The following is a 27262-nucleotide window of genomic DNA, read 5'->3' as shown; positions in this document are numbered from 1 at the left end:
ACTCATAATCAGTATCCAGAAAAAAGACGGGGATAAAAGTGGTCTCCAAAATGGTGTGCAGGTGCTGGGGAAACTGAAGGCACAAAAATGCTTGCAGAAATCAGGTGATGAGGGAGAGGGAGTGGTTTGGTGACCATCCTAGACCCTTGCCAGTCCGGCTTTCGCCCGGGTTATGGGACAGAGACAGTACTGGTCGCCCTGGTAGATGATCTCCAACGGCACCTGGATCGGGGTGGTGTGGCGGTGCTGATGTTGTTAGATCTGTCGGCCGCGTTCGACACGGTCGACCATCGGCTACTGACCCGCCGCCTCGCCGATATAGGGGTGAGGGGGTCTGCCTTACAATGGCTCTCCTCCTTCCTTGAGGATCGGGGACAAAGGGTGGCAATTGGTGGCGAGCGGTCCCGGAGGCGCACACTGGATTGTGGAGTGCCTCAAGGGGCAGTTCTCTCACCAATGTTATTCAATATCTATATGCACCCTCTTGCCCAGATTGCCAGGAGATATGGACTTGGGTGCCATCAATATGCAGATGACACCCAACTCTATCTGCTGATGGACGGCCGGCCTGACTGCGTCCCTGAAAATTTAGACCGGGCCTTGCAGGATATGGCAATGTGGTTGAGGGGGAGCGGGCTGAAACTGAATCCAGCGAAGACAGAAGTCCTTTGTCTGGGTCGGGGCGCCCGGGAAGGGGAAATACCTCTCCCGGTCTTCGACGGGGCGCCGCTGAAAGCGGCGCACCGAGTTAGGAGTCTGGGAGTTTTACTGGAGCCTCCATTATCAATGGAGGCCCAGATTGCAGCCACTGCCAAGTCAGCCTTTTTCCACCTGAGGCGGGCAAAGCAGTTGGCTCCCTTCCTAGAGCGCCAAGATCTGGCAACGGTACTTCACGCAACGGTCACCTTGAGACTGGATTACTGTAATGCCCTCTACATGGGGCTGCCTCTGTACCGAACCCGGAAGCTGCAGCTGGTGCAGAACGCAGCAGCCAGACTGTTGCTGGGGCTCCCTAAATGGGAGCACATACAGCCTGGACTGCGCGAGCTGCACTGGCTGCCAGTTATATACCGGGTTCGTTACAAAGTGCTGGTCATTACCTTTAAAGCCCTATATGGTCGAGGACCTGTCTACCTTAGGGACCGTCTCTCCCCATATGAACCCCAGAGAGCACTGAGGTCAGCTGGAAAAAACTTGTTGACCACCCCCGGACCAAGAGAGGTGAAGCTGCAATGCACCCGCAATCGGGCCTTCTCCTCTGTAGCCCCGAACCTATGGAACCAACTTCCAGAGGAAATGCGGGCCCTGCGGGACCTTGAACAATTCCGCAGGGCCTGCAAGACCTTCCTCTTCCGACTGGCTTTCGCTGACGAAAAAAGAAATTGCTAATGATTACCGCCATCATAAAAGAACAAATAGCATTAGCACCTCCAGGTGCAAGTGGAGGAGTGGGGAATCAAACCCGGTTCTTCCAGATAAGAGTCTGCACACTTAACCACTACACCAAACTGGCTCTCCTGGCATGGGATGCCAGGCATGGGATGCCTCCCATGCACCCCAACCAGAATCCAGTCCATGTGAATGTTATTAACTTCTATCATGAATCTCTTTTTGCCCCTTTTTGTAAACCAAGAAGTCCCAGACTCGAATTTGGGGTGGAGGTGGACCTTGAGGAGGGTAGGGTTTGGGGAGGGGAGTGATTTCAAGGGGATATAATGTCAAAGACCCCACCTTCCCAAACTGCCATATTATCTGTATAGACTTATCTCTCTCACTGGCAGATCAGTTGTAAACCTAGAGATCTCCAGACACCAACTGTAGGCTGGTAGTTTCTTCGGACGTTTCTTATAAGAAAGGTGTTCCAACTCCTTAAACTTGATAGTTATCCTCTTCTGCACTTTTTCCATCTCTTCAATATCCTTTTGAGATATGGCAACCCGTTCGGTATAGTGGTGAAGTGTGCGGACTCTTATCTGGGGGAACCGGGTTTGATTCCCCACTCGCAGCTGCTGGAACGGCCTTGGGTCAGCCAAAGCTCTGGCAGAGGTTGTCCTTGAAAGGGCAGCTGTTGTAAGAGATCTCTCAGCCCCACCCACCTCACAGGGTGTCTGTTGTGGGGGTGGAAGACAAAGGAGATTGTGAGCCGCTCTAAAATTCAGAGTGGAGGGCGGGATATAAATCCAATATCATAATCATAACTGTACACAATAATCCAAATGAGACCATGCCCAAGATCTATTCCAGACACTACAACATTGGCCTGTCTGTCTGGTCATTTTGTTTCCAAAGAAGAAGTTCCTTCATTGTTCAGGGGATTGGACTAGATGATTCTGGAGGTCCCTTCCAACTCTATGATTCTATAATTTGAAGAAGAGGAGGAGGAGAAGATTGGATTTATACTCTGCCCTTCACTCAGAGTCTCCTTCCCTTCCTTTCTCCACAACAGACACCCTGTGAGCAGTAGTCCCTCTAAGCTGTGGAGTCTTGTAAGCAAAAATTCTACTTTGTGAGCTTCTGGCATTAAAGCTAGTGCATAAATTAGTTTGCTCTGGAGCCATCTTTCTTGAGCTAACAAAAATGTGTGAGTCAGAAGAGAAAAAAACTATGAGCTAGCTCACAATAACTCAGCTTTGAGGGAACACTGCCTGTGAGGTAGGTGAGGCTGAGAGAACTCTAAGAAAACTGTGACTGACCCAAGGTCATGAAGCTGGCTGCACGTGGAGGAGTGGAGAATCAAACCCGGTTGTCCGGATTAGAGTCCGCTGCTCTTAACCACTTCACCAAACTGGCTCCCAGTATGGAATTTCACTGCAGATGCACACTGAACTGACATTTTCATCAGGCTAAAACCCAAGATCCTTTTCCCTCTTAGACCATGAATATCCTCCAGCCTTTATATCTGAGGCAGAAAGCTGAAGCTTCAAACATATTTTAGAAAGGACCAGTTGGAGTCAGGAGGCAGAGATACAAATTTAATCAGCTTGGTTAGAATAAGGAGATATGCATAGAGGTGAAGGATATTAGCCTCTGTAACACAATAAGATTCCTGTGTTCTTATTGAGTCTTGCAATGGGTGGGTGGGGGAACTATTGTCCTGAACTTTTAACGAATTCTGCTTCAGCAATCTCACATTATAATTTACATCTGAAGTTTCAAAGGGAAAGAAACTTTTATTATATCTAGACTTTTTTTTCCTTCTTAAAATGGATAATGTAGAACGTATAATATAGTTAGGGTTTGTAGAATCTTTCGGGCTCGAGTGCCGTGTTCTACTGGAGAAAGTTTTTCTTCCAGACGTTTCGTTCTCAGCTGCGGAGAACATCCTCAGTGGCGTTGCAGCCGGAGCAGGCGCTCTGACCTTCTTGGCTGCTGTGCATTGAGTGGGGCCAGGGCTGCTGGAGAGCTGCCTTTCACCACACCCCCTCCAGCCTAGAAATAGCAGCTATACAACCTGCATACATATACAGGATATACAACCTGTATACATATATGCATAAGAAAGAGCTATTATGTGTTTATTTTAAAAACAGAATCAGGGTTTGGTACCTGGTATTTAAATCAAACATGGTACCTGGTATTTAAATCAAACATGGTACCTGGTATTTAAATCAATCCATGCATGGAAGAAGAAGAAGAAGAAGAAGAAGAAGAAGAAGAAGAAGAAGAAGAAGAAGAAGAAGAAGAAGAAGAAGAAGAAGAAGAAGAAGAAGAAGAAGAAGATATTGGATTTATATCCCGCCCTCCACTCCGAAGAGTCTCAGAGCGGCTCACAATCTCCTTTACATTCCTCCCCCACAACAGACACCCTGTGAGGTGGGTGGGGCTGGAGAGGGCTCTCACAGCAGCTGCCCTTTCAAGGACAACCTCTGCCAGAGCTATGGCTGACCCAAGGCCATGCTAGCAGGTGCAAGTGGAGGAGTGGGGAATCAAACCCGGTTCTCCCAGATAAGAATCCGCACACTTAACCACTACACCAAACTGACTGAATGTAACATAAAAAAAATCAATGTACAGACATGAAATTGGCGTACGCTATAGACTAAAGGTTCCTAATCTTTTTGAGTGTAATCTTCTGGACCCCAGAGCCAGGAGGCAACATGAGGGGAAGGCCTCAGCCTCTATGTCCTGTTTTGGACCTCCAGAGGTACTGGCTGGCCGCTGTGTGAGAAAGGAAGCTGGACTAGATGGATCTTCATTGGTCTGTAAGGTTCTGCCAGTTATTGACCCAACTTATCAGTTCTCATATTAAAAGAATAAAACGTTTATTGAGTTCAGATACAGAGCGTGTGCCTTGTGCTGCGAGCAAGCAAAGCCAGGAATAATGAAAGTAGGAACAAAGTGTGCAAAAAAATCTTCTGCCAACCTAGGGCTAGTTCCCATGGATGGCACCACATAGAGCTATTTGGAGGATCAAGGTCAACTGCCAAGTCCTCCTTAATAGCAATGTGATAAGTAGTACCAGCTCAGTCTCATTTCAGTTTCCTCCCTAGTCCACCTGCACATTTCTTAGGGGATAAATAGTTTTCTCTTTAACCAGGCCGTAAGTCAAAGTTCCAAAGCATAATCAACAAATACCACGAATCAGGATGCCTATAGAATACCATGTCACAAAAGACATATAGAATGACACCTTACATAAGCAGCATATCATGCCTATCCTGACAGTCTGATCCAGCAGGGCCCTTCTGAAGTTCTTAGGCACTTTTGGAATTCTGACACAGCATGATTGGTGCATACACAAAATAGCTGCTGGAGGAGGCTGAGCCTGCTCAAAATGGCTGCCACAGCTTATCTTCCCTGTGCTGTGGTGACAGCTGCTCCCAAACTTTTAAAAGTTTGCAGAGCCAATCAAATCTTCAAACGGCCTTGCTGGCCCCAGCTGACTCCACCCACTTTGTAAAAACACTTAGCAGGCACCAGGAAAGGTGTTGGTGGGTATCATGGTGCTCATGTGCACAGTGCCATAGACCCCTGCTGTAGATAACTTGTGTATCTGTTCTCTGTAATATGCATACAAAGCTTCCGTGTACAAACCTGAAAGCATTGGCGTCTTCCCAAATTCCGTTGATGGTTTTCTTCAAAGGAATTTGGGAAGGAGAGCCGGTTTGGTGTAGTGGTTAAGTGTGCGGACTCTTATCTGGGAGAACCAGGTTTGATTCCCCACTCCTCCACTTGCACCTGCTAGCATGGCCTTGCGTCAGCCATAGCTCTGGCAGAGGTTGTCCTTGAAAGGGCAGCTGCTGTGAGAGCCCTCTCCAGCCCCACCCACCTCACAGGGTGTCTGTTGTGGGGGAGGAAGGTAAAGGAGATTGTGAGCCGCTCTGAGACTCTTCGGAGTGGAGGGCGGGATATAAATCCAATATCTTCTTCTTCTTCTTCATCAGGAGCCTCAGCATTCACTTCCAAGTGTCTCTTTCAGTGGGCTATAAATGGCAACTTAGATTTCTGGAAATATGAAAAATCCTTCAAGCACGGACAATCCACTGCATTAGAACTTTGGCTGAAACAATCTCTCGCTCTCTCTTTCCCTCAGCTGTACAAGTTATAGAACCGTAATTGTCTTTCGTGCCATGAAGCTGTGATCAGATTAGAAGCCTATGAGTGAAACAATTTGCCAGAGCCCCGCCTTTTATTGCCAGTAGAGGAATGTTTACCATTATGCAGCCTAATCATAATGCACAGTAGGATCGACCTTCCTATTACAGGTACTCATCTCTATAATATAGTAATTTCATTTAGAGCCCATCATGGTGCTATTAAGAAATCTCCACCAAAACACATAAGATTAAAAGCGGAGCGAGCTGGGCAGAAAGGCTGTAGTTACCTCTACCACTGTTTTAGCGTCAACATTTTTACAGTTGACACTGCTTTTCAGTGCACACAGCAGGAGATCAGCTTCCCTGCACAGTGTTGGAGTTACAAAACCTCCAGAGCTCTGAAATACTTACCTTTTGACATTTACTTAGTCCTCTTTCCTGGAGAAATTCTACTGAAACTGTTGACTATATGGTAATAAAACTCTATGGTCAATCGCAGATTTGCCATTGACTTCAGCAGGAATACAATTGTGTCCCCTGTTGATACTTGTCAGTGAATGTGAGAACAGTGGTGTGGAATGAAATCTGTTTTGCTATGAAGTTTCTCAAGGCAGTGCTCTTAGGATCAAAGTTTTTAATAATTCAAACATGCCGGCAATTCAAAGCATTTCTGATTTACTTTTTGCGCTTGAGATAATCCATTGTTTAAACATTAGTTTGTGCAACTCTTACTGTTCCTTTCATCCGCAAATCCAGAATCTCTAAGTAAAGACATTCCATAAAAAACATGTGATAATGTCTTCTTGGGATTGTAATACTCCAAAATTTTTATTTATTTATTTATTTATTTATTTGGGATTTATATCCCGCCCTTCCCACGAATGGCTCAGGGCGGCTTCCAACAATTAATCAAACTTAAAATTAAACAATTTCAAATATAAAACAGTTAAATAGTTAAACAGTTAAAAACATTAAAACAGAGTAATTCAGTTTCCTGTAAACAGATGGCTGGCCAGTTACCTCAAGTTGTTATCCTAGCTAGATGTAGGCTAGGTATAGGCTAGCCGGAAGAGGAAATACAGGTGGGTTCCCATTTTTTTTTTAAATTTCCTCTGAAAAACTTGCATACCAGGATGAAAGATTTCTTTCCATCGTCCCAGTTTTCTAATTGCCACATTTGACCCTGGTCATGTAGATAAGGGGTCCTCAATCTTTTTGAGCCTGTGGGCACCTTTGGACTTTTGACACAAGGGGGTGGGTGACATCACAAAACGTCTGCTGTAGGAAGTTCAGCCATTCACGAAAAGACTGTTGCAGGAGGCAGAGCCAAGAAGAAGATATTGGATTTATATCCCACCCTCCACTCCAAAAAGTCTCAGGCCGTTTTCGCACTAGCGTTTACTCCGGCATAGCACCCCATTTACCTCCGGATCTTTTCCTGGTTTTCGCACCTGTTGCTCCAGCGCTGTGGTTTGCTCCGGTGCTGCAGGGGTTTCACGCCGGAGTATCTTGATCCACCTGCTTCCGGAGTTTTTGAAAACCTCCGGATCCACTCCGGATCCACTCCGCGGAGTTTGCTGTGGGAAATCCATCCACGCCGGATCGACTGCTTTGTGGGCGTCACCCTCTCCCTTTCCATCCTCCCACCCCATCCACCCCCTTGGCCAATCATCAGCCCTTCGCGGCGCTTCCCAAAAGTGCCCGCACGGCCATTTTTTTTAACTTCATATTTCTTGCGTAATAGCGATATTATTGGTTTTCCGCTGTTGCGTTATTTCGTTAGTTCGTTAGGTCCCCATTGCAGCTGCAAGCGCCAGCCGGGGAGGGGGAAGAGTGCGGAGGAAATCCCAGCTTCGCCACCCGGGAGGGAGCGAGGCTGGGAAGGGAAGAACCTGCCACACACACACACACTAGTGCTGGGAGGCTTAAATGTAAAAGCTTTCTCCAGTTTGAACAACGTGTAGTGTATCGCCATAACCATTTCGTTATAACGCAACCATTTCATTATGGCGCAACCATTTCGTTAGTTCGTTAGGTTGCCGTTGCAGCTGCAAGCACCAGCCGGGGAAAGGGCAGAGCGCGGAGGAAATCCCAGCTTCGCCACCCGGGAGGGAGCGAGGCTGGGAAGGGAAGAACCTGCCACACACACACACACTAGTGCTGGGAGGCTTAAATGTAAAAGCTTTCTCCAGTTTGAACAACGTGTAGTGTGTCGCCATAACCATTTCATTATGGCGCAACCATTTCGTTATAACGAAATAGCGTTAGTCCACGCAGCCAGCGGAGGCGACTGGGGACACCCAGACGACTCCGCGGAGCGCACTGAGCACCCGCCAATCACCATCAGTGGCGGGAAGTTGACATCCAGATTCTCCACTGTGAATGTTTCTGTTAACACATAAAGGGCTGTGGAGGATGCTACAGCTGCAGCCAATCCATAAGCAGAAGCGGCACACGTGACGCTCTTGTTACGTTGTTACGTAGTTACGCAACCAGACTTGCGCTTAAAAAAAAATGATTGACAGGGCATCGAACTCAAGTCGATGCTAGTGCGAAAACGATTTGAGCCGGGGCTTCATGGAAAGCGACTCCACTAAAGAGGCAATGTGCGAAAACGAGAAAAATGATCCGGACATAATTGCGCCGCGGAATAAGGGGAGCAAACGCTAAGTGCGAAAACGACTTCAGAGTGCCTCACAATCTCCTTTCCCTTCCTCCCCCACAACAGACACCCTGTGAGGTAGATGAAGATATTGGATTTATATCCCGCCCTCCACTCCGAAGAGTCTCAGAGCGGCTCACAATCTCCTTTCCCTTCTTCCCCCACAACAGACACCCTGTGAGGTGGGCGGGGCTGGAGAGGGCTCTCACAGCAGCTGCCCTTTCAAGGACAGAGTCTCAGAGCGGCCTACAATCTCCTTTCTCTTCCTCCCCCACAACAGACACCCTGTGAGGTAGGTGGGGCTGGAGAGGGCTCTCACAGCAGCTGTCCTTTCAAGGACAGAGTCTCAGAGTGGCCTACAATCTCCTTTACCTTCCTCCCCCGCAACAGACATCCTGTGAGGTTGGTGGGGTTGGAGAGGCTCTCACAGCAGCTGCCCTTTCAAGGACAACCTCTGCCAGAGCTATGGCTGACCCAAGGCCATGCTAGCAGGTGCAAGCGGAGGAGTGGGGAATCAAACTCGGTTCTCCCAGATAAGAGTCCGCACACTTAACCACTACACCAAACTGGTTCTCCAAGTGTGCAGAATGCATGAGAGAAGAATGGCAATTAAAAAAAAATACACCATGAAAAATGAATTAGGGGGAATAAAATCAACATTCCGAGGAAGCTATTTCTGAAATAATAGTATCTTAGTCGGATCTTCATTGGATAATCAGAAGCACTGCTGGGCAACTGCCCCACCTGGATCCATCCACATGGCTTTTTTTGTAGCAGGAACTCCTTTGCTTATTAGACCGCACCCCCGATGTAGCCAGTCCTCCTGAAGCTTACAGTAGGTCCTGTACTAACAGCCCTGTAAGCTCTTGGAGGATTGGCTGCATCAAGGGGGAGGGGCCTAATATGCAAAGGAGTTCCTGCTACAAAAAAAGCCCTGCATGCACATTCTTAAAACACATGGTGAGGACCAAGGAAGATTTCTGTGGGAACCTCCTTATATAGACAGTAATGTTTTTGGAGCTCCACTGCAAACTTACCTTAAAGTTTGCAAAGATAAGCCACAATCCTAAGAGAATATTATGTACTACCTAAACATTTCCTGAAGCTTCACTTCCAAGCTGTAGCAAGCAGATTACGTACTGCTTCATACACACATATTGGAAGAAGAAGAAGAAGATATTGGATTTCTATCCCGCCCTCCACTCCGAAGAATCTCAGAGCGGCTCACAATCTCCTTTCCCTTCCTCCCCCACAACAGACACCCTGTGAGGTGGGTGGGGCTGGAGAGGGCTCTCACAGCAGCTGCCCTTTCAAGGACAAAGGCTCAGAGCGGCTCACAATCTCCTTTCCCTTCCTCCCCCACAACAGACACCCTGTGAGGTGGGTGGGGCTGGAGAGGGTTCTCACAGCAGCTGCCCTTTCAAGGACAGAGACTCAGAGCGGCTCACAATCTCCTTTCTCTTCCTCCCCCACAACAGACACCCTGTGAGGTGGGTGGGGCTGGAGAGGGCTCTCACAGTAGCTGCCCTTTCAAGGACAAAGGCTCAGAGCGGCTCACAATCTCCTTTCCCTTCCTCCCCCACAACAGACACCCTGTGAGGTGGGCGGGGCTGGAGAGGGCTCTCACAGCAGCTGCCCTTTCAAGGACAACCTCTGCCAGAGCCATGGCTGACCCAAGGCCATCTCAGCAGGTGCAAGCGGAGGAGTGGGGAATCAAACCCGGTTCTCCCAGATAAGAGTCCGCACACTTAACCACTACACCGAACTGGCTCTCTGTGCCATTCAATGTACTGCAAAGCCCAGGGACTACTTACATGTTCATGAATGTAAATGTGTAGTCCAGATTCAGCTAGAATTTGTGATAGAAATGCCTCCTTGGCCTGGGCAATTGCATATTCTTGCCATATTAATGCTATCCGTTCTACTTGCTGTACCAAAAGATGCTCTGTGGAGCATAATTCTTCCCACAGCATCCAAACCCTGGGCAAGGCCACAGGATTTCCTCTGCTATGCAAATGATAAAAGTGCTGGAGACATTCTCACTTCCTTCTGTTTCCACCTAGGGCTGTGACCCTCCCCCCCCCCCAGTCCAGGCGGGGAATCTCCCACCCCGGAGGTTCTCAACCCACCAGCCCACTGACGCGATGCCATCACCCAGAAGTGATGTTATCACACACTGCTATGGCGACGCCAGCCTATCGCCTCCTGCCTCAGCGAGGGCAGCTAAATATACGTTAGTCTCTTCAGGGTCTGATACGGTAGATGAGCAGGGGACCACTGCAGATTTGAAGTCCTTCCCAATCACACAGGCACCAGAGAACGTAACAGCAAACTATAGTTCTTTATTTACAAAATAGGCTTTAACTTGGGGATGGGATGTATGTACAGAGGCTAGTTTGTATCTTGTTGGAATAACATGGTCTATACAGTATGTCAGCTAGACCCTCCAGCAAGATTCTGAGGTATTTCAGGGTACACAGTTCTTCTAGTAATCCACTCTCCTAAACTTTAATCAGGCTGGCCTCTTGGGCTTTGAGTGCCTGGTCCCTCGAGTCGTCTGGTTTGACAAGCCCCAGCTCTCCTGACTCCCTCAGACCCACGGCTCTCCCTCAGCCTCCTTATAAACGCCTAGGAGCAGTGTATCATATGTCTGTGGCCACTAAGGTCTTCCACTTAGACACTCTCTGTCACCTTCCTCTTCCTTAGAGGGCACTCGTGACCTAGAGATATGCCTCATGCTCAACCACCTGGCTGTTTTCACAGAGTGTATATAGAGCTTCACTTCACACCAAGCCTCTCTCACCACACTCTGAGTCCAACTCCCCCTTTCTGACCGTTTTTTCCCTCCTGACAGTTAACCTCTGAGCCGTTAGCTGTCACTTAGGACTTGAGAGTTCTGAGCACCCCTGGCCCCCACCTTCGGGTCACATGACTCAGGGCTCTCTGAGTCCTCAGCTTCTCCATTAACCCTTTGATTCCGTCACAGACATCATCAAAATGGTGGCACCCATGAAGGCCGCTCTAGACGTTTCCGGTTAAACTCTATGGTTTTCCCGGATGTACCATAGAGTTTTAACCTCCCAAATGGCTAGAGCGTCCGAGAAAACCATAGAGTTTTCTTGGAAACACCTAGAGCGGCCCTGCATGGGTGCCACCATTTTGATGATGTCAGTTTTGGGTGACATCATTTCATCGCGCGGCGCACAGCGCACGCACGACTGTCCCCTGCTGGAGGATGAAGAGGACTTGGCAACCCTATTTCCACCTCTCAAATGATTCTACTGGTAACCTTCTGAGTGGCATGTGGAAGTGATAGGGTTGATACTTGGCATGCCCTGAGCTGCATGGCCCATGTTAGTCTGATCTCCTTAGGTCTCTGAAACTATGCAGTTTCATGCGTAGTTATGCAGAGGCAGACAATGGCAAACCACCTGTGAATGTAGAAAGGAGCAAGAGACCAGTAGCACCTTAAAGACTAACAAAATGTGTGGCAAGGTATGAACTTTCAAGAAGAGAAAGAAGAGACTGGATTTATACCCTGTCCTTCACAACCTGAAGGAGTCTCAGAGCAGACTATAATATCCTTTCCCATCCTCTTCCCACAACAGACACCCTGTGAGGTAGGTGATGTTGAGAGAGCCCTTGAGAGAACTGCTCTTGAGAGAACCGTCGCTGGCCCAAAGTCATACAGCAGCTGCGCATGGAGGAGTGGGGAATCACACCTGGTTCTGCCAGATAAGAGTCCATGCTCTTAACCACTACACCAAACTGGCTCTCATGAGTCACTGCTCACTTCACTCATGAAAGCTCATAGTCTTTTTAAAGTCTTTAAGGTGCTACTGGACTCTTGCTCTTTTCTGCTGCTACACACAGACTAACACAACTACCCATCTTCACCTGTGAATGTCTGACCTCACCTCGAGATCTTAGTTTCAGAGATCTCATTGGATCTCAGAAGCTAAGCAGGGTTGGCTCTGGTTAGACCTTGGATGGGAGACCACCAAGGAAATCCAGGGACACTACACAGAGGCAGTCAATGGCAAACCACCTCTGAAGATCTCTTGGATTGAAAACCCTATGGGATCACCATAAATTGACTGCTACTTGACAGTGCTGTAGTTATTATGTCCCCTCCCTTGCTATAGTGTGCACACTGATGGAGCCAGGATTATATCAGGGGAAGGATGCTGACATGTATCTATATATGACTGATGTGAGCAAACTGTGTGATGCTGCCCCATGATAGGAGAGTGTGTGGATGGTGACACTATGGACTTCAGTGTAGTTGCTACACTCTCAGCTCCTTGGAGTTGGGTTATTTTGCTATTTCTTTTCTCTTCTGAGACATCATAGGATCTAGACTGGCTATGCCTGCAACCCCAGCAGCACCATTGCGCCAGCATCCAGGGGCTTAGGACAGAGTAGGTGGACCATGTGGTAGGGTGAAAGTAGGAAGCTCACCTGATGCTCATTCACATGTGAGCCGTCTTGACAATGTTAAATGTTGAACGTTAAAAGATACATCCAAAAAACACACTGAAATAACAGAGGGTTGTTCATTTTCGCCTTAATCTTGAAAGAGCATGCACATGTAGGTAGTCTGAGCTTGCATGTTCAGTGGATTAAGAGCAGCTACCTACGGGTTGGCGTTCAGCTTCTCAAACTGGAGAGCCAGTTTGGTGTAGTGGTTAAGTGTGCGGACTCTTATCTGGGAGAACTGGGTTTGATTCCCCACTCCTCCACTTGCAGCTGCTGGAATGGCCTTGGGTCAGCCATAGCTCTGGCAGAGGTTGTCCTTGAAAGGGCAGCTGCTGTGAGAGCCCTCTCTAGCCCCACCCACCTCACAGGGTGTCTGTTGTTGCGGGGGGGAGGTAAAGGAGATTGTGAGCCGCTCTGAGACTCTTCGGAGTGGAGGGTGGGATATAAATCCAATATCATCTTCTTACCTGTGAGAACTGGGTTTGATTCCCCACTCCTCCACTTGCAGCAGCTGGAATGGCCTTGGGTCAGCCATAGCTCTGGCAGAGGTTGTCCTTGAAAGGGCAGCTGTTGTGAGAGCCCTCTCCAGCCCCACCCACCTCACAGGGTGTCTGTTGTGGGGGAGGAAGGGAAAGGAGATGGTGAGCTGCTCTGAGATTCTTCAGAGTGGAGGGCGGGATATAAATCCAATATCTTCATCTACCTCACAGTGTGTCTGTGGTGGGGGAGGAAGGTTAAGGAGATTGTGAGCAGCTCTGAGACTCTTCAGAGTGGAGGGTGGGATATAAATCCAATATCTTCTTCTTCTTCTTCAAGTTGCAAATTTCTGTTTTACTGGTATGAATCAAAGGTTAATGGCAGACGTTCATATCCTCATATCCACAGTCAGGCACTTCTTTGAATTTCTAGTCCTTTTTGCGGCTTGTCCTTGACTTTCATTAGGATGGGCTGCCTTTCATGCCAGAAAGCACCCAGAGCTTTCTTCCTCTATCTTTCTCTGTTCTCCACATCCCCCCCCCCTTTCTCTTAAATAGTGAACATGATATGAAATTTGCTAACAAAGAGACTTTCATGTCAAATTATTGGGAAGGGGAGTGGAGTATGATTTGCCTAATAGAATTTAAATTCTTTATCATCTTGGTGACTTTTTGTACGTAGTAATATTTGAAAAGAAAGGCTTACCTATTTTTTTTTAAAAAAACCTCACTGCTCTAAGTGCATGTTCCCTTATAACCTCCAGCACATCAGTACAGATGTTACAAGACTGTGACGTGTTAGCATAGCATTGCAAAGGCCTTTGCTCTGTCACTCTTAGGGTTGTTTCTGATTTTCCACATTCAAGACTTAGGAATGCCCCCAACACATCACTATTCTGTGATGTGTTGATGTGAGAAGAAAATCTGAGACTGCTTAGAGAGACACAGATACCAAATTGTTTCAGGGGTATTCCAAAAGAACCCAAGCTTCATCTTCAGATACGTCCTTGTTTCTTATATTCTGTCAGGAGCCAGCTTGGTGTAGTGGTGAAGTGTGCGGACTCTTATCTGGGAGAACCGGGTTTGATTCCCCACTCCTCCACTTGTAGCTACTGGAGTGGCCTTGGGTCAGTCGTGGCTCTTGCAGAGGTTGTCCTTGAAAGGGCAGCTGCTGTGAGAACCCTCTCAGCCCCACCCACCTCACAGGGTATCTGTTGTGTGGGAGGAAGATAAAGGAGATTGTGAGCCACTCTGAGACTCTTTGGAGTGGAGGGCGGGATATAAATCCAATATCTTCATCTACCTCACAGGATGTCTGTTGTGGGGGAGGAAGCGAAAGGAGATGGTGAGCCGCTCTGAAACTCTTCGGAGTGGAGGGTGGAATATAAATCCAGTATCTTCTTCTACCTCACAGGGTGTCTGTTTTGGAGGAGGAAGGGAAAGGAGATGGTGAGCCGCTCTGAAACTCTTTGGAGTGGAGGGCGGGATATAAATCCAATATCTTCATCTACCTCACAGGATGTCTGTTGTGGGGGAGGAAGCGAAAGGAGACTGTGAGCTGCTTTGAGACTCTTCGAAGTGGAGGGCGGGATATAAATCCAATATCTTCATCTACCTCACAGGGTGTCTGTTGTGGGGGAGGAAGGGAAAGGAGATGGTGAGCCACTCTGAGACTCTTTGGAGTGGAGGGCAGGATATAAATCCAGTATCTTTATCTACCTCTCAGGGTGTCTGTTGTGGGTGAGGAAGGAAAAGGAGTTTGTGAGCCAAAGCGTTTATAAAGATGTTGAACAAAACAGGTCCCAGGACAGATCCTTGAGGCACTCCATTTGTCACTCCTCTCTGAGAGGATGAGGAACCATTCACAAGCACTCTTTGGGTGTGATCTGTCAACCAGTTACAGATCCACCTAATGGTAACAGGATCCAAACCACACTTGACCAACTTGTCAACAAAATAATAATAATAAATAACAAAAAACCACAAAAAAAATAAGAAGCCTCATGGTGCAGGGTGGTAAAGCTGCAGTACTGTAGTCAAACTCTCTGCTCATGACCTGAGTTCAATCCCAGCAGAAGCTGGGTTCAGGTAGCTGGTTTGAGGTTGACTCAGCCTTCCATCCTTCTGAGGTCAGTAAAATGAGTTCCCAGCTTGCTGGGGGGTGGGTGGGAAGTGTAGATGACTGGGGAAGGCAATGGCAAACCACCCCTTAAAAAGTCTGCCTTGAAAACGTCATGATGCGACGTTATCCCAGAGTCGGAAATGACTGGTGCTTGCACAGGGGACTACCTTTACCTTTTTATAACAAAAATAGTATGCAGAACCTTATTAAAAGCCTTACTAAAATCAATATAAACTATGTCTACAGCATTCCCCTGATCCAGCAAGATAGCACTTTCTCGAAAAAAGAGATCAGGCTAGTCTGACGTGACTTGTTCTTGAAAAATCTATGCTGGCTCTTAGTAGTCAGAGACATCCTTTCCAAATGTTAAAGGATTGACTGTTTGATGATTTCTTCTAAAACTTTTCCAGGTATAGATGCCATGTTGTCAAGTAGTTACCCGGATCCTTCTTTTTCCCCTTCTTGAAGATGGGGACAACATTTGCCCTCCTCCAATATTCTGGCACCTCACCAGTCCTCCAAAAATTCTCATAAATTATGGCCAGAGGCTCAGAAATTACATCTGCAAGTTCTTTCAGTACCCTTGGATGCAGTTCATCTGGCCCCAAGGACTTCATTTCATTTAAAGAAACTAGATGCTAATGTACTACCCCGTGCTGATTCTAGGCTACAACTCTTTTCCCTCATCAAATGCTCTGTTTTTGCCATGTTGACCAGCATTTCCCTCACAAGAGAAGACTAAGTAGGAATTGGGCAGTTCTGCCCTCTTTCATGACCTGTTACAAGTTCACTTTCCTGCCCTCTGAATGTGCCTACCATGTCTTTACTCCTTTTCTTTCCTTTGTACATAAGAAAATAATCTTTTTAAAAAGCATCACTCACTAGCCTAAGCTCATCCTGAGCTTCAGCTTTCCTAGTTCTTTCTCTACAAGCACTGGTTATGTGTTTATAGTCATCCTTGGTTAGAATATAGCAGGTTCAACGCACAGAAGAGATGAGTTTGCTGTGATCATAGCTCTTTATTGAGTTAGTGTGGTAACTAGAGGCTAAGAAGACTGCCTAAACTGGCTCAACTAGGCCAACCATATACAGTCCTGGGTTCCCACGCTAGAACACCATTGGATCGTTTGAACCACCAGGGGGCTTCTGGTTGGACCAGGGTAGCAGGTATTTGGATCCCACTGCCCTTTGTTCTGGAGCAGGGGTGGCCAACGGTAGCTCTCCAGATGTTTTTTGCCTACAACTCCCATCAGCCCCAGCCAGCATGGCCCATGGCTGGGGCTGATAGGAGTTGTAGGCAAAAAACATCTGGAGAGCTACTGCTGGCCACCCCTGTTCTAGAGTCCCAAGCTCAGTTCTTAAGGCTCCAATGAGCCAGGCAGGAATACTGGTAAAGAACACTCACGTGAATCCACATACATAACATTGGTTATAAAGCCCTCCTTCCATTTCCTAAATGAGTTTTTTTATTTATTTTGCAAGTCTTTAGAGAGCTGTTTATGGAGCCACCTTCACTCGCACCCCTCTTGAACTCCCTTCTCCTTAAGTATTTCTGACCATGGGATTTTGCCCAGCATCGCGCGAAGTTTGTCAAAATTTGTTTTCCTGAAGTCCAAACTATATGTCTGACTGCATACAGCTTTTCCCTTCCCCAGGATGGTAAATTCCAAAATTACATGATCACTACTACCCAGGGTGCCCATTACTTCCACTTCATCAACCAGTTCTTCCTTGTTGGTAAGAATCAAGTCCCAGATTGCAGATCCTCTGGTTTCCTTCTTCACTTTCTGGAAAATGAAGTAGTCAGCGAGACAAGTCAAGAATTTGTTTGACCTTTCGTTTTTAGCAGAGTTGGACTTCCAACATGTCTGGATAACTGAAATCTCCCATGACCACTGTGTCCCTTCTTTTTTGAAAAATGTGCAGTCTATTCTAGGAGCATCTCATCTAAGCCCTCTGCCTGCCTTGGTGGTCTATAGCAGACCCCCATCATAATATCACTATTATTTCTTAGTCCTTTTATTTCTACCCATAGACTGTCAATCCATTAGCCAAGCTTGATGTTTCCCCCAAAATTAAATTCCAAGGATATATTTTGAGGAAAATATTTTCTCTCAGGAGACTTAAAATATTATTTGTGTGGGGTTTTTTTGGTGCCTAGACAATGTCTGATACCTGACAAAGGGAAATTTGACTTTCAAAAGCTATGAACTCCTGAATATCTTCTTGGTCTCTGATTGAACATGCCTGTTCTGGCTTTCAAGCCCTATTCCACTCTGTTTCTCATTAGAAGAGAAGAAGAAGAAGAGATTGGATTTATACTCTGCCCTTCACTTGTAATCTCAGAGCGGTTTACAATCTCCTTTCTCTTCTTCTCACCACAACAGACACCAACCACAAACAGGTGGGGCTGAGAGAGCTCTGATAGAAACTGCTCTTGAGAGAACAGCTCTGACAGAGTTATAGCTGACCCAAGGCCACTCCCACAGTTGCATGTGGAGGAGTGGGGGAATCAAACCCAGTTCTCCTAAATAAGAGTCTGTGCACTTAACCACTATACCAGGGGTAGCCAACGGTAGCTCTCCAGATTTTTCTTGACTACAACTCCCATCAGCCCCAGCCAGCATGGCCGATGGCTGAGGCTGATGAGAGTTGTAGGCAAAAAAATCTGGAGAGCTACCGTTGGCCACCCCTGCACTATATCAAACTGGCTCCATGTGGTGGCTGGTGATCTCCCACTGTTACAACTGGCTGCTTTGGAGGGTGGACTTTATGGTATCATCCACCACCGAAGTCCCTCCCATCCCCAAACCCTGCTTCCCTCAGGCTCCAGGCCCCAAATCAGGAATTTCTCAGCTTGAAACTGATAATCCTACCTGTCGAAAATCTTGAGAAATGGGCCGCTCCTTCAAGTATGCAGTAGCTGAAATAACTAGATTGCAGCTTTGCAGCACAGAGGTCTGGTCATATTCATCTGGGTTACTGACCCTCCTCAGTCAGATTTGTTCGTAATTAGTTAGTCTCCAAATGCACGTCCCAGACAAATTGTCCAGCTACAGACTGAAGGGCCACAATCTATGTCTTCAATATCTCGCAAAGGACTAGGTTGTTTGTACCTCACAGAAGATGGAACATAATCTAATTTATACACAGTAAAAGCAGGGCTGCAAATGTAATTGGAGGGAGAAAACAACATGTCCGGGGAAGAGAAAAAGAAAGACGCAATCACTACACTGATCCCAACGGAAAAGTGATCTTATTTCAAAGGACTATAATATACATTATTTCCTAAAATGCGGGGCTTCAAAGGAATCACAAGAACATGCAAATAAATAGATTATGCTTCCGGGCCAATTCATCATCTCAACAATACTTGCAGATTTTTTTTGTGTGTGTGGACTTCCACCTGAAATTACTTGAGCCTTGCCTTCTAAAGGAGATGCTCCTTTCATCTATGTTATTTTTATCTTCTCAAAGACGGGTGGAGGGAGATACTGCCTGATTATCTACCTACATAACATTGTTTGATGTTGTCTTTAGACCACTCCACAAATACAGAAAGATGACTGTGCTTTACCAGACCTTGATGAGGCTCCCTACCGAGCTTCATCCTCATCCAGAACACGAGGGCGAAAAAAACCAGGGAGCTGAATTAGAGGGAGAAAGATCTGTTGCAATCCCTGAAAGATATTAGAACCTCTTTATCAGTTCTGCTGCTTCTATTAGCAGGCGAGGTACTTTGTATATATGAATCATCCTGTTTATTAAGCCTACTCAAGTAACTTGCATTTGTTTTTCTGTTCCCTCCAGACAAGGAGCCTGGGTACACCTTGTCCCAGTGTGCTGTCCTTTCAGCATTGCATGTGGAACCATTTTGCGATGGTTCAAGCTCCCTGGGGCATGTCAGGGTTCCATTCTTCATTATAAAATGGCTAAAAGTACAAATCTTTCTAACCGGTTGCCAGGCACCTGAAGACTTAGATGGCTCTGGGATATTCAGTCCATTTCTTCTGGTGGGACTAATTAGAGAGTTTGTCCTGGATGGGCAACAAGTCATCCCTGAGAGCTCTGGCATTTCTGTTTCAAAAAGAAACAGTGTCTGGAGAGCAGCTTTGTTTTATGATCATGTAAGTGGAGAACGGCAAGCCACTCCTCCTTCTCGTCTTCATTGCTGCGCCTGCCTCCCCACTTTCTCTCACAAGCAGCTGGTGAGACTTGCAAGTAATGCTTACATAAGAACTTAAGAGAAGCCATGTTGGATCAGGCCAATGACCCCTCCAGTCCAACACTCCGTGTCACACAAGAACATAAGAGAAGCCATGTTGGATCAGGCCAATGGCCCATCCAATCCAACACTCTGCATCACATAAGAACATAAGAGAAGCCATGTTGGATCAGGCCAATGGCCCATCCAGTCCAACACTCTACATCACATAAGAGAAGCCATGTTGGATCAGGCCAATGGCCCATCCAGTCCAACACTCTGTGTCACCGAAGAACATAAGAGAAGCCATGTTGGATCAGGCCAATGGCCCATCCAGTCCAACACTCTGTGTCACAGAAGAACATAAGAGAAGCCATGCTGGATCAGGCCAATGGCCCATCCAGTCCAACACTCTGTGTCACCGAAGAACATAAGAGAAGCCATGTTGGATCAGGCCAATGGCCCATCCAGTCCAACACTCTGTGTCACCGAAGAACATAAGAGAAGCCATGTTGGATCAGGCCAATGGCCCATCCAGTCCAACACTCTGCATCACATAAGAACATAAGAGAAGCCATGTTGGATCAGGCCAATGGCCCATCCAGTCCAACACTCTGTGTCACAGAAGAACATAAAAGGAGCCATGTTGGATCAGACCAATGGCCCATCCAGTCCAACACTCTGTGTCACAGAAGAACATAAGAGAAGTCATTTTGTATCAGGCTGTTGTATACACACACACACACACACACACACACATACATACATACATATACACACATACACACACACACACACATATATATACTGTGGCTAAGAGCCACTGATGGACCTCTGCTCCATATTTTTATCCAATCCCCTCTTAAAGCTGACTATGCTTGTAGCCACCACCACCTCCTGTGGCAGTGAATTCCACATGTTAATCACCCTTTGGGTGAAGGACTTCCTTTTATCCATTTTAACCTGACTGCTTAGCAATTTCATTGAATGCCCACGAGTTCTTGTATTGTGAGAAAGGGAGAAAAGGACTTCTTTCTCTACTATCTCCATCCCATGCATAATCTTGTAAACCTCTATCATGTCACCCCGCAGTCGACATTTCTCCAAGCTAAAGAGCCCCAAGCGTTTTAGCCTTTCTTCATAGGGAAAGTGTTCCAAACCTTTAATCATTCTAGTTGCCCTTTTCTGCACTTTTTCCAATGCTATAATATCCTTTTTGAGGTGCGGTGACCAGAATTGCACACAGTATTCCAAATGAGACCGCACCATCGATTTATACAGGGGCATTATGATACTGGCTGATCACGCAAAGTTCTCTGGTTTAGAAGAAGCTCCAGGAGGATTGGCTATATCAGGGATGTGTGGCCTAATATGCAAAGGAGTTCCTGCTGCAAAAAAAGCCCTGATCTCAACTACTCCCCCCTCCCCCAGTCATGGTCATAAAACTCTACTTTTCTTTTCATATCAAAGAAATAAGGGATAGTGAGGATTCAAAGATTTCAGGTTTTCATGGCTGGCATCATCATTAGGGTTTGTAGAATCTTTCGGGCTCAAGTGCCGTGTTCTACTGGAGAAAGTTTTCCTTCCAGACGTTTCGTTCTCAGCTGCGGAGAACATCCTCAGTGGCGTTGCAGCCGGAGCAGGTGCTCAGACCTTCTTGGCTGCTGTGCATTGAGTGAGGCCAGGGCTGCTGGAGAGCTGCTATTTCTAGGCTGGAGGGGGTGTGGTGAGAGGGCAATTGGTTTGTGAATGTACCCATTGTTTGGTGGGGCTTCCTGGAAGGGTGGTGATAAGGAAACTGGCTGTGGAATGTGACCATTGTTCTGTGTTGATTGCTGGGAGGGTTGGAAGGGGTGTGAAGATAAGGAAGATGGTTGTTGATTGTGCTGATTGTTCTCTGGAATGTGCTGGTTGTTCTATGACCTTCTGCAATTTGTAGTCTGTAGGGTGTTTTGCAGAGCTGGATACCAAGAATGGTGGATGGAAATGCCTTCTTCCTTTCTGTTAAAGTTGTGCTGGTGTTTGTAAATCTCAATAGCTTCTCTGTTCAGGCGGGTGTGATAATGTGAGACCGTAGAAAGTGAGATGTATTCATTCATGTATTCAGTTATTGGTCTAATTTCACTTGGCACTAACCACCAGATGGTTTAACAGCTTATTTTATATTCTTGGATATTGTAAAGTGTTAGCATAGTGTTAATGGACAATTATGTGTAAGCTTGCTGAAAAGTGAAGATGTCTGCTGGACTTCTAATCTTGTCTCCAAGGCAATGGAGGTGACCTGAACTCAAGATGTGTCTATGACCTTGGCTGAAGGGAAACATCACAGTCTGGGAACTGAATTCAAACGGTTCTAGCGGGAACAGCTCGAGCGGAAAAGTAAGTGACAAGTATATAGAATTATAGAATCATAGGGTTGGAAGGGACCTCCAGTCCAACACCCACATATATGTAAGTGGTTAACTTTCATTTTCCTTTAATTCTGGCAAGGCTTCAGTCTTTTTAACATATACAAGCCTGCATTAGGAAGTTTGCTTTGCTGATTCACTTGAAATACTTTTTTCTGCCTCTGCATGAGGTCTACCTGAGTGACACCTTAGCAAAACCTTACAACAACATGTTGTGAGACTTCACTCCTTCTCAGATAAAGTAATTTCTGACAGGGTTTCACAATTTGTTGCCAAATTCGGGAAGGAGTTTTTAAAATTAATGGGCACAGAACAGTCTCTCAGTTGAGCCTATCACCCAGAAACAGATGGCCAGACAGAAAGAACTAATCAAGTTTTGGAGCAATTCTTAAGACGCTTCATAAACCACCAGCAGGATAACTGGGTGGCCCTTTTGCAGAATACGGTTATAACAATGCCCTCCTTAGCTCCACAGGGGCATCTCCCTTTAAAGTAGTACATGGCTTTGAAGGCAAGCCCCTACCCTGGGTGGGGGAAGTGCAGACAGCACCCATTGGAGATTTGCAGTAATGGTGGACTAAACTGGCTTCCCAGTGGACTGAGGTGAAGGAAGCATTAAATAAGGCCAAAAAGGACTATACAAAATTCACAGATTGCAAGAAAGCCCCACAGTGGGACATAAAAGAAGGGGGACTCAGTGTATATTTTCACTAAACACTTGCAGGGAACCCAACAATGTAAGAAATTAAGCTGGAAGTACCTGGGACCATTCCCAGTTAAGCACCTGATTTATAATGTGACTGTTGAACTAGACCTACCTAAAAACCTGAAAGCCATGCATCCCATTTTCCATTTCAGCTTGCTCAAGAAGGACACAGGCTGGGATAAATGGCATCTTGAAAACCCCATCCCACCATCTGTTATGGTGCATGACCAACCCCACCAGGAGATGTAGCAAATTCTGGACTCTAAGAGACAACATGGAACTTTGTTTTATCTTATTAAATGGAAGCATTTTGCAACGAATGGGTGAAAGTGACTTATGTCTCCGCCCTCATTTAGTTCATAAGTTCTACTTGCGTTATCCTGGGCCAGGCTGATTTTAGGGGGGTGGCATGTCAGAATCCCTCTCAGGTTTCTGCCATTGATTATGGTTTCTACTGTTAAAGATGTGTGCTGGCATAACTGTATGAGAAGCCCTGTCTGTCTTGAAGCATATGTTTCTCCCTTTGTTTCTTCTCTTTATCCCTTCTCCTCCCTTTCACCTCCCTCTCCTCCCTCCTGCTTGTTTTATCACCTGACCATTTGGAGTCCTCTCAAGTCTTGGAAAGGTGGTGGCGACAACATGAATCACATTACTGTGTGAAATGTGAAAACCTGGAATCTCTCCTGTGTCTGTTCCCCATCTCCAATCTGTCATCCAGCCCCTCCCTTCATGATAACATTTTGTTTGTTTGAAATGTGTTCTGCTTTGTTAAAAGTGAAAGCAGCATTTATTACTCTGTCTAGAAGATAGGATAGTAAAAGGGGGGGAGGGGTGTTAGGTACTTTAGCATGCCTTTTTTTACATCAGCCATTTCTGCCAAATGCCCCAAAGGGATTAGATCGCTTGTAGCAAGTCATGAATGAAGTTTCATCTAACACAAAGAAGTCTGTGTGAGTGTTACTTGCAAATCTTACAGGTTCAGTCCCTGACATCTCTAGTTTAATAGGATCATGAAGTAGGTGTTGCGAAAGATCTCAAGTTTCACAAAGGCCTCACAGAACTTGTTCAAAGAAATTAAGAAAAAGGATGTTACATTCCCAGAAGTTACAAGGAAAGGGGCTGCAGTGACAAAAATGGGTTGGGGGCTCAGAAAACGAGTATAGAAATCCCAGAGTCCCAGTAGGAGTGACTTATGATTCCTTCTGCCATGCTACCAGGATTCCTCAGAAATCCAGAGATGCAACTTCTCCCCACACTTCAGGTGGGATGATTAATCCAGTCTAAATGTCAAGGCATGAAACTACTTTTTTTTTTTCATCAAGCGACAGGCATTTCTTTCAAATGCAAAGTGAGATTTCTTTTGTATTCTGTAATTTTTTTTGACAAAATATCAAACAACACTTTGAAGATTTGGGAAAGCAAATAATAATAGTGAAAAAGAAATGTGAGTATAAATTTGAGCAAACTTGTTATGACTTAATGTCTATTGTCTGTTTAGATTAATGTCTATTGTCTTTTTAAAATTTAACCAGAAAAATTTCTATTGCTTTCAGAAACTATGAAAATGTCTCTCTGTGAGTGATCACGCATTCACATGTTGTTGTTTTTTTTGAAACCACAATAATGAGATATAGAAATGATAAAGGGATGACATAGAACAGACAGAAAGTAGTGACAATTTCATTGTTAGGAAGTTGAGACATGAAAAGTATCTAGCAGTTTATGGGTGTTGAGTAGGGTTGCCAATCCCCAGGTGGGGGCAGGGGATCCCCCAGTTTGGAGGCCCTCCCCCCGCTTCAGGGTCATCAGAAAGCGGGGGGAGAGGAGGGAAATGTCTGCTGGGAACTCTGTTATTCCCTATGGAGATTTATTCTCATAGAAAATAATAGAGAATTGATCTGTGGGTATCTGGGGCTATGGGGGGGCCTGTTTTTTGAGGTAGAGGCACCAAAGTTTCAGTATAGCATCTAGTCCTCTCCCCAAAATACCCCCCAAGTTTCAAAAAGATTGGACCAGGGAGACCAACTCTATGAGCCCCAAAAGAAGGTGCCCCTATCCTTCATTATTTCCTATGGAAGGAAGGCATTGAAAAGGTGTGCGGTCCCTTTAAATGTGATGGCCAGAACTCCCTTTGGAGTTCAATTATGCTTGTCACAGCCTTGATCTTGGCTCCACCCCTAATGTCTCCTGGCTCCACCCCCAAAGTCCCAGAAATTTCTTGAATTGGACTTGGCAACCCTAGTGTTGGGAGCATCACCTCTTTTCTTCTCTTACCCCAACTAACCCCCTTGCTTCAGCCTTGCCCCTTCCTCATTCACTTCTCACTTCCTGATTCCCAACCCTCTCCCTCAGCCAATATCCCCTTCATTTTGGTAAGCACAGGTGAAAACTTGATCTGTAGAAACAGATGTGGGGTTGAAAGCAGACTAACTTGCCAGTACTCACTGATCCTCGTTTCCTACTCCAGACTCTCTCTCTCCTGTTATTCCTCCAGTTCCTCTATCTCCCCAGGAGCAATGTTTTGTGGAGATCAGTGAGCTGTAGGTGGAGCATGCAGGGGTGGCACGGGGGCTTCCAGTGCCCGAGGCAAGGGGCAAGGCGTTGCCCTGCACCCCCCCTGCCCAGCCTTCCCCAGGTCTGCACAGACCCAGGAGGGCTGGGAGGGGGCAGTGCATTTGACAACCTCCAGGGTGTTTGGAATGCCTTGAAGGTGAGTGGACATGCTACATGCCCCGCCCCTCCTCAGCCCTACTGGGTCTGGGCAGACCCATGAAGGCTGGGTGGCAGAGAGTGCATTTGCTGTTTCGCTCTGAGGCATTCAGAACTGCTTCGAACGCCTCAGAGCTGAAGAGCAAACGAGTTGAACATCTGAAGAGCAAACAAGTTGAACATCTGAAGAGCAAACAAGTTGAACATCATGGTTTGTTTGCTCTTCGCCCCTCATTCCTTGGCGATTCCTTGGAGAAAGCACATGAATTCAGAGCCACTCTGAATGTCTCACTCACCTCCAAGGTGTTCAAAGTCACCTCTGAGGCCTTCTGAGTGGCTTTGAATGCCTCGAAGGCATTCTGCCATGAAAGCAACATCACCCCAGAGTCGAAAACGACTCAGCACTACTGATGGCAAACGCGACCAGGGAGGTGCAATTGGGAATGGGGAGGGGGCAGCCACTTACCTGGCCTATTTCTCCAGAATTAAAGCTCATCTCCAGACTACAGAGATCAGTTCCCTGGAGAAAATGAATGCTTTGGAGGGTGGAATGTAGGGCATTGTACCCCATTGAGGTGTCCCCCAGGTTCCATCCTCCAGTCTCTCAGTTTCCCAACCCGGATCTGGCAGCCATATTTCCCCATCCCCTGTCATTGGCCAGGGGGGACCTGGTAACCCTAGTGGGCTGTGTGGGGGTGGGGGAGAGATCCACAGATGCCAAGTTTAGTCTGGAACTAGCCCGACGTCTGAATATGTTCCCTGCGAGACAACTTCAATTATTAATTGGCCCTTTTTTAACCCTTCAATTCAACCCAAATTTTTGGGCCATGAAAGTGTAAGGCCTACCTTTGAACTGTTCCAATTGTAAACGCATTGGGCGTTTTCCCACATAGCTTACCTCGGAGCGACGTCCCTCTTCACCGCGCAGCGTCTGTGCGGATTTCGCACCAACTGCTCCGCATAACCAGGAAGAGCCGCGGCTTTTGCGTCGCAGATGTAAACTGGTTTTTAGCGGTTTACATTTGCGACACAAAAGCCGCGGATCTTCCTGGTTATGTGGAGCAGTCGATGCGAAATCTGCGCAGACGCTGCGCGGTGAAGAGGGACGTCGCTCCGAGGTAAGCAATGTGGGAAAACGCTCATTATTTAGCATAGTGCGAATGGACCCTTAGAGCAGTTCCTCAGTGCGACGGTCTTCCTTGGGAAGTGGTGAGCTCTTCTTTGGAGGTTTTTAAACAGAGGCTAGATGGCCATTTGATGGCAGTGCCGATTCTGTGAACTTCAGCAGATCATGAGAAGGAGGGCAGGGAGGGGTGCATCAGAGCTTCGTTCTGGGGGCCCTTTCTTACGTGTTCAGGGAAAGCTGTTCACCAGTTTGGGGTCAGGCAGCAATTTTACTCCAGGCAAGTCTCTCTCCCCCCCACACATCTTCTGGGAGTGGAGCAGGTGTTACTGACGGTGAGTGGGTAGGTATTTGTGAATTTCCCGCAGGGGTTGCAGGGGACATTCCCAGGCTGAATGTGCTCAGGGAGCCAAGTAACTCTACTCATGCCCCCAACACCCTGCCAGTGCAGGGACCTACACCTCAGTTGCACCAACGGGAGGCAGCCATGCCCTGCTGCTGGAGCTGGCAAGCGACACAGCGGTGCTGGGCGCCTGTGCCATCGTATGCGGCCCTTATGCGGGCATAACTTGGGCATACAAAAATGCAGAGGTCAGTTGGCCCCCTGAGCACTTTCAGCCCCCCCTTTAGGACTGCTTTGATAATCTCTTAACAAGTATAGTCTTTCGCAAATGCATACAGGGATTCCTGGGTAAGGCAGCAAGTAGAAGTTCAGCAAGCTGATAGGTTAAGTTTCTTGTGTGCTATTTTAATAGCTTCTGGAAAGCAAAACCACTGAAGTCCTTGTTATATTATAGTCTCCGGAAGATAAGTAATGAAATGTAAACATATATTTG

The 27262-nt window shown here is 46.7% G+C and overlaps 1 pseudogene; it reads right to left on the bottom strand.

The window, feature by feature from the left end:
- Positions 1-25799, bottom strand: part of LOC132569041 (homeobox protein Hox-A7-like) — a 51946-nt pseudogene extending 26147 nt beyond the window's left edge.
- Positions 25800-27262: the final 1463 nt, after the last annotated feature.

This window comes from Heteronotia binoei, chromosome 3 (genome assembly GCF_032191835.1).
Source record: "Heteronotia binoei isolate CCM8104 ecotype False Entrance Well chromosome 3, APGP_CSIRO_Hbin_v1, whole genome shotgun sequence".
Classification (NCBI taxonomy): domain Eukaryota; kingdom Metazoa; phylum Chordata; class Lepidosauria; order Squamata; family Gekkonidae; genus Heteronotia; species Heteronotia binoei.
Note: the sequence above shows the minus strand (reverse complement) of the source record. Positions and strands in the feature narration are given on the sequence as shown.